The following is a 10,634-nucleotide window of genomic DNA, read 5'->3' as shown; positions in this document are numbered from 1 at the left end:
CTGTATAACGAGGTTCATTTCACTGCTGTTGCCTGCCTGCCTCCTGATCGGCTCAGCTTCTTCCAAAGCCGTCGACCCGTTTGGGGGTCTGAACCTCAACTTTCCGATCCGGACCCCTTGGCTCAACTGTCCCCAACTGCATTTACTGGCACCTCTACAGAAAGGACCTCACTGACATGGATCCTGGTTGGGTTGGGATGTCTCCTTGCGCCCTGGGCTTAAAGCCCGGGCTTGGAGGGTAGAGTGGGCTCGTGCATCTTGCAAAGTCCCTGGTGTCAGAGGTTTGCTAGACAGGACTGTTCCTCACCCCAACGTGGCCAGGCAAGAGTAGAGGTCATGCTGCCGATATGGATCTAGGTGGTGGCTCTCAGGGTGAGAAGACTGTGAAGTTTAGGTGAACCGGGGATCCAGACTCCAGAACTTCTAGACACCTCTAGATAGCTGAAATTGTTAGGACTTCGATTGGATAGAGTGGATGGATAAGCACCACCCTATCCTCCGGTATGCCACAGGTGGCATGCTCAAACAATGTCTCATGGGTTAGTGCAATTCTTTTCTCCATCTTTCCCATCTTCCAACGTTCAAGGGTAGAAGGTAAACACACACACAGACACACACAGACACACACACACACACCACTACACACACTACAAACACACACTGCCACTCCCCACCCCCTACATACCACATACACCCTACACACATACATGTACACATACCACATACACACTACACACACACAACACCACACATGTACCATACCACACACACACATACCACACACATATTAAACACACACACACACACACACTCCACTCACTCACCAGAGTCAGTTGTCTTCATCCACTGGCTTGCCTTTGACAGTTTGTGTTTGCTACCCTGTGCCTTACCCCATGCCCAGCAGCGCGCCCTAGAGCATGCATAAGCCACAAGTTCAGCTCCATGGATGTGACTGTTCCTCCACTGACCCAGCCACATGTGTCCCCACTGACTGACAGCCTCCCATCACTGCACCCCTGGTGTTTTTGCTGGAAGTGTAAACTGGGACAGATGGATGGATTCAGGCCATCCCCACTGGACTTCCTTTGCTAAGGATGCTTGTAGTCTCTAGGAAAGCCAGAGGTACTCAAAACCTTGGGCCACTTTCCCTCCAGTCCTCTCTAGGCTTACATCCCTTATCAATCTCAGGCATTTCACAATTTTTCATGTAGCTTTAGATCTGCGCACTTGAGGGGGAAAAGTGAGGTGGGTTTTTTGTTTTGTTTTGTTTTTTGTTTTTGTTGTTGTTGTTTTTGTTTGTTTTGTTTTGTTTTGTTTTTAAATCAGGAGAATAGCTTCCAGGCTCTCTCTCCTCTCTTTGCTTCCTTTCCAGCTATTCAGCTCTGTAGCTGCAGCTGCAAAGAAATTCCCATTGCCCTCCACCCCCAGCCCAGGTGTCCCCAGGCAGGCATCCCAGCTCTGCCCTGGGCTAGCACATCTCCAGGATACAACTCACCAGTGGCTGTTGAAAACAAGCTGGGAGTAGCTGTGAATAGAGCCCCACAAAGGACAGAGAAGCCACCTGGCTCCCAAGTGCCCTGGATTCCAGAGGCAGGCCACATAAATGAACAGGACAGAGGACAAAATCCCTTCCACTTAACAGTCAAAGCAAAAGCACTGAGCATTTCCTTTATTTTACTCAGCTGTTGCCTGAGTTACCTGAAGAATTGCTTGCTTCTCTACAGTTGCCTTTTTGGGTTAGACCCAGCCTCAAGGATTCATTCCTTGATCCTCTAGTGGAAGATGGAGCCTGGAGTCCCAGTTCCTCCCCTGCTACTTTGTAGATGTTCACAAGACCCCTCTGCACTCCGTATTTTCTGAAACACACACACACAACCAAACAGAAAGTTGACAGGGTATCTGGAGGGCACTTAGAGTGGAAGAGAATGGCTTTTACAACAGGCTGCACCAAGCTGACCACAGAAACACCGGGTCTGGGCGAAGTACTCAATGTTGCTAGACACTGACTTTTCTAGAAAAAAAAATTCAGCTCTGGGAAATTGGGGGTGTTTTGCAAAACCCCTTGGTGGCATGCAAATGTTGACTAGACCAGTTGTAGCTGTTCTTTATTTCACTGCCAGAGAATGGTCCTCCTTCCAACATATTTGATTATTAGCTATTTCTCCAGACATCAGGATTGCTGTCTGAATCATATACTATATTTTATCATTCAAGAAAAATGTATGGCAAGATTTCCAGCAAGCGTATCTGGTCCCAGTGACTTCAGATAAAGGGATGACAGCTTCGGAGCTGGTGGTTTTAATACTGGTTGCACAGAGTGATGTCACTGGAACTCTGGGCTCCAAGTACCAAAGACCTCAGTCCTGTCCTTCAGACCCGAACAAATGGAATTCCCCTTCAAGTCTTTAGTGAGGGGCCAAGGGCAAGTGTCCTGGAAAGCTAGACTGCATTCTAAGAAGCAGTCCCATTGTGGGTGCTGGCTGGTTTAACTGGGAAACTAACAGATGAAAAAGGGAGAAATCAATGTCTCTCCACTGGGGAAGACTCCCAAAGGAGAGCCTCCAGTTTGTGGAAGTCCCTCACCTCCTGGCAAACTACGGCTACACAGGGGCGTGTGCTCTCTGATTAAGTCATCTGAAGACACACAGGCAGGGCATCGCCATGCTTCTCTCATTAAAAATGCTCTGGACTCCGAGGAACAAATAAATCAATATTTTTTGGCTGCTTTCCCAACAGGGTTCTTTTCCCAAAGCACAGTGCAAGATAAGGAATTTATGAACGACGGCATCCGTGTGCCGCCTTTCCCAGCGGGAGAAAGCAGGGTCTGGGTTGTCATTCTGGGAAAATCTACCCTCTTTTTATGCCTGGCAAATAATGTTTTATGGCCCTGGGTTTATGGTGGGTGTTTTAATGATCTGCTGTAGAAAGTGGGTTTTCTCTCCAGTCACTAGAATTTGTCAAGAGGGCCTGGAGGCCATAAAAGAGGGCTGGGCCCTAGGGACAAACAGGCTCCATCTTCTGAAATAAACTAATAAAGCGCCCCAAGATGTTTACCTCTTTGCTTCAGAGTCAAGAGCAGCAGGGCTGTGTGAGGGCCCTGCAGATGGAATACTAGAAAAGGGACAAAGAGGCCGGAAGGGGCTGGAGGCGCTTCCCAGCCCCACATGGCCACAGTCAAAGTAATCCCATCACAGAATACTGCCACTGGCCACTAGCCTGTGGGGGACAAAGGCTCCCTTGAGGTTAGGGGGCATTTTTGGTCTCTGGGAAGACTCAAGAAAGTGCCTTAAGGGTCTCAAGCCATCTCAAACTCACCTGGGATGGTGGCCATGGCAGCACACGCATTTAATCTCAGCACTCATGGAAGAGACAGGCAGATCTCCGAGTTCGAGGCTAGCCTGAGCCTGATCTGCAGAGTTCCAGGACAGCCAGGGCTGCCACAGAGAGACCCTGTCTCAAAAAAAACAACCAAGAAGAGAGAATCTCTATGTGCCCAGCCAGCTCTCTCTCTTCCTTCTTTCTGATGGTCCAGAGTAGATATTTTGATCTGGTATCAACTGTTGTTACTTGTTTGTTAATGTTGGTCTTTAAAGGATAGCGGGGTCAGAAAGAAAAAAAAATGACTTGGAGGCAGGGAGGGGCTGGTTCCGGCTCTTGTTGGGTGAGTGACTGCAGTAGCCTCATGTCCATCTCTGAGAGCCTCAGTGTCCTCCATGTAAAACTAAACTAAGGATTCGAGTGAAGCTGCTGTTTTCTCTGACAGTGGTGGCTGGTCCAAAAATGGCAGATACTGTGATTTCAGCACTGGTGGTAGCAATGTCCAAGTGACATGCTGAAGAAGATGGGACTGGCTACTAGAAAGGAGCATACTTGGCAGGCAATTTCAGCATTGCGTGGCCTGTCACGTGGTGGGGGGATTCTATAAGGATGGGACAGGTTGAGCAAATACTGGGATAATGGCAAGGAGTGGATGAGAATTCTCTCCCGGACATTCCCCAGCTCTTACTACATACTCATTGTCTTACTTCGGTCCCCCACGCCCCAACAAAGCAGATCATATTAGCTGTGGGAGGAGACAGGGGAAAGCTAACGGAGGACACAGAGCCCCAAGGCCCGAGTTTTAGTGGCAGGACTTGGATCTTAGCAGCTTTTGATTCACTCTGCACTGAACAGGGAATATCAAGTCAGCTGTCCCAGAAATGCCCCAATGCCAGTTGAGTTCTATGGTGGCATTTATCAGGAATTGCCTGACTTGGAAGCCAGAACTCTCCATTCCTTCCACCATCAAGAGTAACAAGACATCCTGATCCTGATCCAGGTGCAGCGCGCGCGCGCGCACACACACACACACACACACACATACACACACACACACACAAACACACACAGACATTTCTTACTTGCTCTCATTCTCACGACACATTGCGGCTCTGGCCATGTCTCTACCTTGCTTAAAGTTCTTTAGGGTCTCCTCAGACCTTCTGGGTCAAGTCTAAACAGGTTTTCAGGGCTCCTTGGGGTGGTGTGATTTTTTTTGTGTCTGCTCTGCCACAGGCACAAGATACCCTTCCCATCTGGATGACCTCACTGTCTCGCAGTCACCTCCTCCATAGACACACTGATCTGAAGCCATCTCTTCTCCATGACTCACCCCTGCCCCTGCTATGGGGATGATATTCTCCCTTCCTTCAGATCCAACATGACTTTCTTTAATCCATATGCATATTTGACTGCTTTTCATTTGCCTGCACTAGAATGTAAACGCAGGAAGGCCAGGGTCTTTGTCTTGGTCAGGGCTGGGATTTCCTCATGACTGACATATGCTCTGAAATATGAATGAAGGGCTGTTCTCACCATGGTGTTGGCCTGAGTGTCCAGGAAGTAACCATTACAGTTCATCTACTTGTAGCATCACAGTCATTGCTAGCCCCTAGACGGTGTCTCCTCAGCTCCCACGAGTTTGCTAGCTTTTCTCTCAGTCCCTTTCCCTGAAGTGGAGAGAGTCTAATAAGAGAAGCAATTTTCCTTTATAGATAGGTGACATTCCACTTTATCATCTCATCACCATGGCCTGTGAGTTTGTCCTCTGGGCTGGCATTTGCTTCTGAAAGGCAGACATCATGACACTCAAAGCATTCAGCTCTGTATTTAATGCAGCCACCAAACAATTACTGACTAGGTTGAGAAAAGCCCAGACTGATCATTTCCAGGGAGCAGGTGGCCCCTTTCTCCATTCTAGAGAAGTTAGATTTCTTAGAGAGATAGAACAAAAAGGCTGAGTCTTTCTTTTGTTTTATGTTATTATTATCCTGTTTTGCAATCGTTAGGATTGCAGGTCTAAATCTGTACAGTAACGCTTTGGAAGTCAGGGTTAGCTTCCTCATCAAGTCCATTAGGTTTCCTCCAGGCCCAACACACAGCTACTCCCGGGTATATAGTAGCAGACTGCTCTACCATTTAGCTAAGCTCCTCTCTCTAGAAGGGAAGTCTGGACACAGAGAGTTTATTTCCCATTTATTGGACTTGAACACGCTGTGGTACCAGCTGCAAGTAGCATCAGAATCCTTTAGGGAAGAGCTGGCACAGGGCAGATTTTTATATGGGCCAAATCTGTCCCTTCCAGGCTTCTGCCTTCTACCTGTCAAGCTGACGGCTGACCTGGAGACAGCCTGAAGTGAATGCTAAAACTGGCCTGAGAAAGACACATTTCCCAGTGCTTGATGACTGTAAGCTTCTCTCCCCACCAGTTCCATCCCTGAGACATTATCTTTAAATATTAGGCATAAATTTTAATCATTTTTGATGGAACCAATTTTAAGTTGGTATCTCTTTACAGTAAGAGAAAAGTAACTGCACACAAGCTGTGGTGTGCAAATGCGTTATGACTAAGTCAAGCTACTTAACAGTTACAGAGCTATCATTCTTTCCTATGCAGAGGACGTCTTTGTTTCCTTTTGTGTCTGCTGGGGATCTAACCCAGGGCGTTAGTCATGCTAGGCAGGTGTTCTCCACCATCGTATAATCTCAGACTAAGAACTCTAACATAATCTGTCCTCATCACTTCTCAAGGACAAATACATTATTAACTATAATCAACATATTATACAGTACAGCCCTTGAATTTTTCTCTTGTATAGTTGAAATCTTGTATCCTTTGATTGACATCTCCTCAGGCTCCTCTCTGCTCAGCCCTGATATGCTAGTCAGCATTTCATTGTTGGGATGAACCATCTGAAAACTAAGGAGGAGGGTCCACTTCGGCTGTTTGGATGGGTGGGTGGCTTTAGGCCCGGGTGAGGTAGAACATTGTCACAGGGAGGCTGTGGCAATGTAAAGCTGCTCCCATAACAGCAGCTGCTAAGGATGGGGCTGGACAAGATACAATAGTCAAAGGCAATCACCTCACCGATGGCCTGCTTCCTCCCATAAGGCCTCGCTTCTTGCAGTTCCCACAACTTCCCTATTGTCCACTTGGTTGTGCACTACATGTGGACAAGAGATTAGTGCACTGGGGAGGTCACAGCTCTCACGAGTCCACTCACCTCAGAACACTGCTGCATGGGAGGTCATGTCTTCAACTCACAAACCTTTGAAGACCTTTCCAGACCCAAATTATAAAACCTTGTAATCATCATTCTCTTTAGCTCTTCTAGAAATCTGATTTTTTAAAAAATGCATATGTAATTAAGAATGTGGACTATTTGGCTTTTTGTGGCTGGCTTATTTCAGTTCACACAACTTCCTCTAGGTTCATCTTGTACTAAATGACAATATTTCTTAAGATGGAAAGGCATTTCATTTGTGTACGTGTGTCATATTTTCTTTTTTCTTATGCATTTATTGTGCTGTGATGGGAATTAGGCCCAGAAGCTCACACATACTAAACTAAGCATTGGGGTACTGCCCCAGCCTGTAGGACATTTTTCTTTACAATTTATGTGTTGATGATTACGTAGATTGATTCTGTATCCTGGTTACTTTTGCCACTCTGTACACTGAGTTCAGATATCTCTTCTTTTTTTTTAATTAGGTATTTTCCTCATTTACATTTCCAATGCTATGCCAAAAGTCCCCCATACCCTCCCCCCAACTCCCCTACCCACCCACTCCCACTTCTTGGCCCTGGCATTCCCCTGTACTGAGGCATATAAAGTTTGCAAGTCCAATGGGCCTCTCTTTCCAGTGATGGCCAACTAGGCCATCTTTTGATACATATGCAGCTAGAGTCAAGAGCTCCGGGGTACTGGTTAGTTCATAATGTTGTTCCACCTATAGGGTTGCAGATCCCTTTAGCTCCTTGGGTATTTTCTCTAGCTCCTCCATTGGGGGCCCTGTGATCCATCCAATAGCTGACTGTGAGCATCCACTTATGTGTTTGCTAGGCCCCGGCATAGTCTCACTAGAGACAGCTATATCAGGATTCCTATCATCACAATCTTGCTAGTGTATGCAATGGTATCAGCATTTGGAGGCTGATTATGGGATGGATCCCTGGATATGGCAGTCTCTAGATGGTCCATCCTTTTGTCTCAGCTCCAAACTTTGTCTCTGTAACTCCTTCCATGGGTGTTTTGTCCCCAATTCTAAGAAGGGGCAAAGTATCCACACTTTGGTCTTCGTTCTTCTTGAGATTCATGTGTTTTGCAAATTGTAACTTATATCTTGGGTATTCTAAGTTTCTGGGCTAATATCCACTTATCAGTGAGTACATATCATTTGAGTTCTTTTGTGATTGGGTTACCTCACTCAGGATAATGCCCTCCAGGTCCAACCATTTGCCTGGGAATTTCATAAATTCATTCTTTTTAATAGCTGAGTAGTACTCCATGTGTAAATGTACCACATTTTTTTGTATCCATTCCTCTGTTGAGGGGCATCTGGGTTCTTTTCAGCTTCTGGCTATTATAAATAAGGCTGCTATGAACATAGTGGAGCATGTTTCTTTCTTACTAGTTGGAACATCTTCTGGATATATGCCTAGGAGAGGTATTGCGGTATCCTCCGGTAGCAGATATCTCTTCTTGTCATTGATTTCAGTGTGTGTACGTGTGTATGTGTGTGTGTGTACATGTGTGTGTACGTGTGTGTGTAAGTGTGTGTGTGTGTGTGTGTGTGTGTGTGTGTGTGTGTGTGTATGTAAGTGTGTATGATTACTGAATCATATGTGTGGTTGTTTGGGTGAGAATAACCCCCATAGACTCACACATGTGGTTAGTCCTGTGTCAGTTGGTGGAACTGTTTAGGAGAGAATAGGATGCCTGACCTTGTTGGAAAGTGTGTCATTGGGGGATGGTGTTGAGGTCTCAAAACCCCACACCATCCCCAGTTAGCTTTTTCTGCCTCCTACTTGCAAATGAGGATGTAAGCTTAGTGGAACTGTCCCAACTCGATGCCTGCCTGCCTGCCTGTTGACATGTTCCCACCATGACACTGTCTAATTCTCTGAAACTGTAAGTCCCAATAAACCCTGTCTTCAGTAAGTTGCTTCAATCACGGTGTCTCTTCACAGTAATAGAAAAGTAACTAAGACAACACAGTTGTTTTTTTATTAGTTTTTTTTTCTTTAGGATCATTCATATTGCTGTTTGTACTGGCCATAGCAATTTATTATCAACAGATGTGACATTCAATAAGAAAATGTATTTATGAGTATTTGTGTGTACCTGCACAAGTTTATGTGCAACATGTATATAGAAGGGCCTAGTAGGCCAGAGGGCATCAGATGCCCTGGAACTAAAGTTGCCTGATAAATTTATGTACTGGGAACAGAACCCAGGTCCTCTCCAAGAGCAGTAAGTGCTCCTACCACCATGCTGGCTCATTTAAGTTGTACATTTTAAAAATATGTGTGTGTGTGCGTGTGCGTGTACGTGTAAAAATATGTGTGTGTGCGTGTGTGTGTACGTGTGCGTGTGTGTGGTGTATTATACACAGGTATGTTCATGTGTATGTGGATTAGGGTCCAATCATGCAGGGACCAGAGATGATAGGTGTCTTCCTCAATCAATTTTCACCTCAGCATTTGAGAAAGCATCTTTCATTCAACTATACTCAGCTTGCCTATCAGGCTAGGCTGGCTGGCCAGTAAACCCCAGGGCCTGCCTATCTTAACTTCCATGCTAGGATTCCGGGTGCATGGTGCCTGGCTTTTAAATGGGCTTGGGAGACTGAACTCAAGTCCTTATGCTCCCATGAGCATCCCTCCAGACATGACTTTTAATTTTCGTTACCAAATCAACAGTACAGAAAAATATGTTAAAAGAGGGCAACATACTAGCAACATTTCAGTCTGGTATCTGCACTTCTTGACCTCACCATCATGCAAAGTATCCAGGAAGTTGGCTGTACTTTAAAATGTGTTCAGGATGTTATGACTTACCACCTCAATTGCATGTTTCACCAAATTTTAACTTCAGTTATTCTATTTTAGTCTATGTGAATTCTTAGTATATGTGAATATTCTCAGCCTCCTTTTTGGGGAACTTCACATAGTTTTAAGGAGCAGACTATATTGGGAGTTGATTTAATTTTGCATACTTTGCCATTGTCTACTCAAACACGTGACTCTGTTATGAGTTTCCAAACATACGCCAATAAACAATTGGGTTTTGAGTAAAGGCTGCTTTTCTTCACTCAGTTTAACTCCCAATTGCAGTGATCTATACATGTCCGCTAAGGTCAAGTGTCGATTCGTTGATTTTGAAAAGCATGAAAAACAGTCTCTCTTGCAGAAGATCCCCATGTAGCTGCACGTATTTAATGTAAGTGGTTTTGAATTAAGCAAAGATTTCCACTTCACCCAGAAGAAAACCAGTTGCTCCTTGGTAATACCACAGAACTCAAGGAAGTGAAATGAAAAATTGCAAAGGATTAGATTTACCCAGTCCAGTGGGTACATATATCTACCAAGTATATACAGGAACTCCATGGCTCCAGTCATGTGTCATCTGTGGACAACCTTCTTCTACTCAGCCGAGGGGCACGGTCCTACCCTCATGGCCCTCACTCCTTAGTCATACAGATTTGTCATAACAGAGATTAGCTGGGACATAAGCGCCATCCCTCTCTTGTCTTGCCTACTCCACTCGGGGAGGTTTGAAAATGTTCCTTAACTATTTGAAAATGGGATTCAAGGCATAGCATGCCAGCCTCTATTTCAAAAGTCACCAGCAGAACATAAAAGCAAATCATAAATTTAGAGTCAGTTTGTTGGGACTGTATTATGGCTACAAAAAAAAATAATAAATCAAAGGGCAGCTTAAAACACATGGAAAGAAAGGCCATAGGCACCACAGGCGGTCATTTGCTATTCATTCATGTAGCGTTGGCTAATTCAACACATATTTCATGTCTTTACCTACTCACTTACCAAGCACTGTTGGGACATCATCCATCCCTTCGTTGCGTTAGGACTGGCTTGGCCAGATCCTGATGGTCTGTCCATTTTAGTCTATCAATAATGATTACTGAGAACTGGAGAGATAGCTCAGCAGTTAAGAGCACTGGCTGCTCTTCCATAGGACATAGGTTCAATCCCCAGCATCTACATGGGAGCATACAACTGTCTAACTCCTATTCTAGGGGGATCTGATACCCTCACACAGACACACATGCAAGCAAAACACTAATGCACA

This window comes from Mus musculus, chromosome 14, assembly GCF_000001635.26.
Source record: "Mus musculus strain C57BL/6J chromosome 14, GRCm38.p6 C57BL/6J".
In the NCBI taxonomy this organism is placed as follows: domain Eukaryota; kingdom Metazoa; phylum Chordata; class Mammalia; order Rodentia; family Muridae; genus Mus; species Mus musculus.
This window is presented reverse-complemented; position numbering follows the sequence as displayed.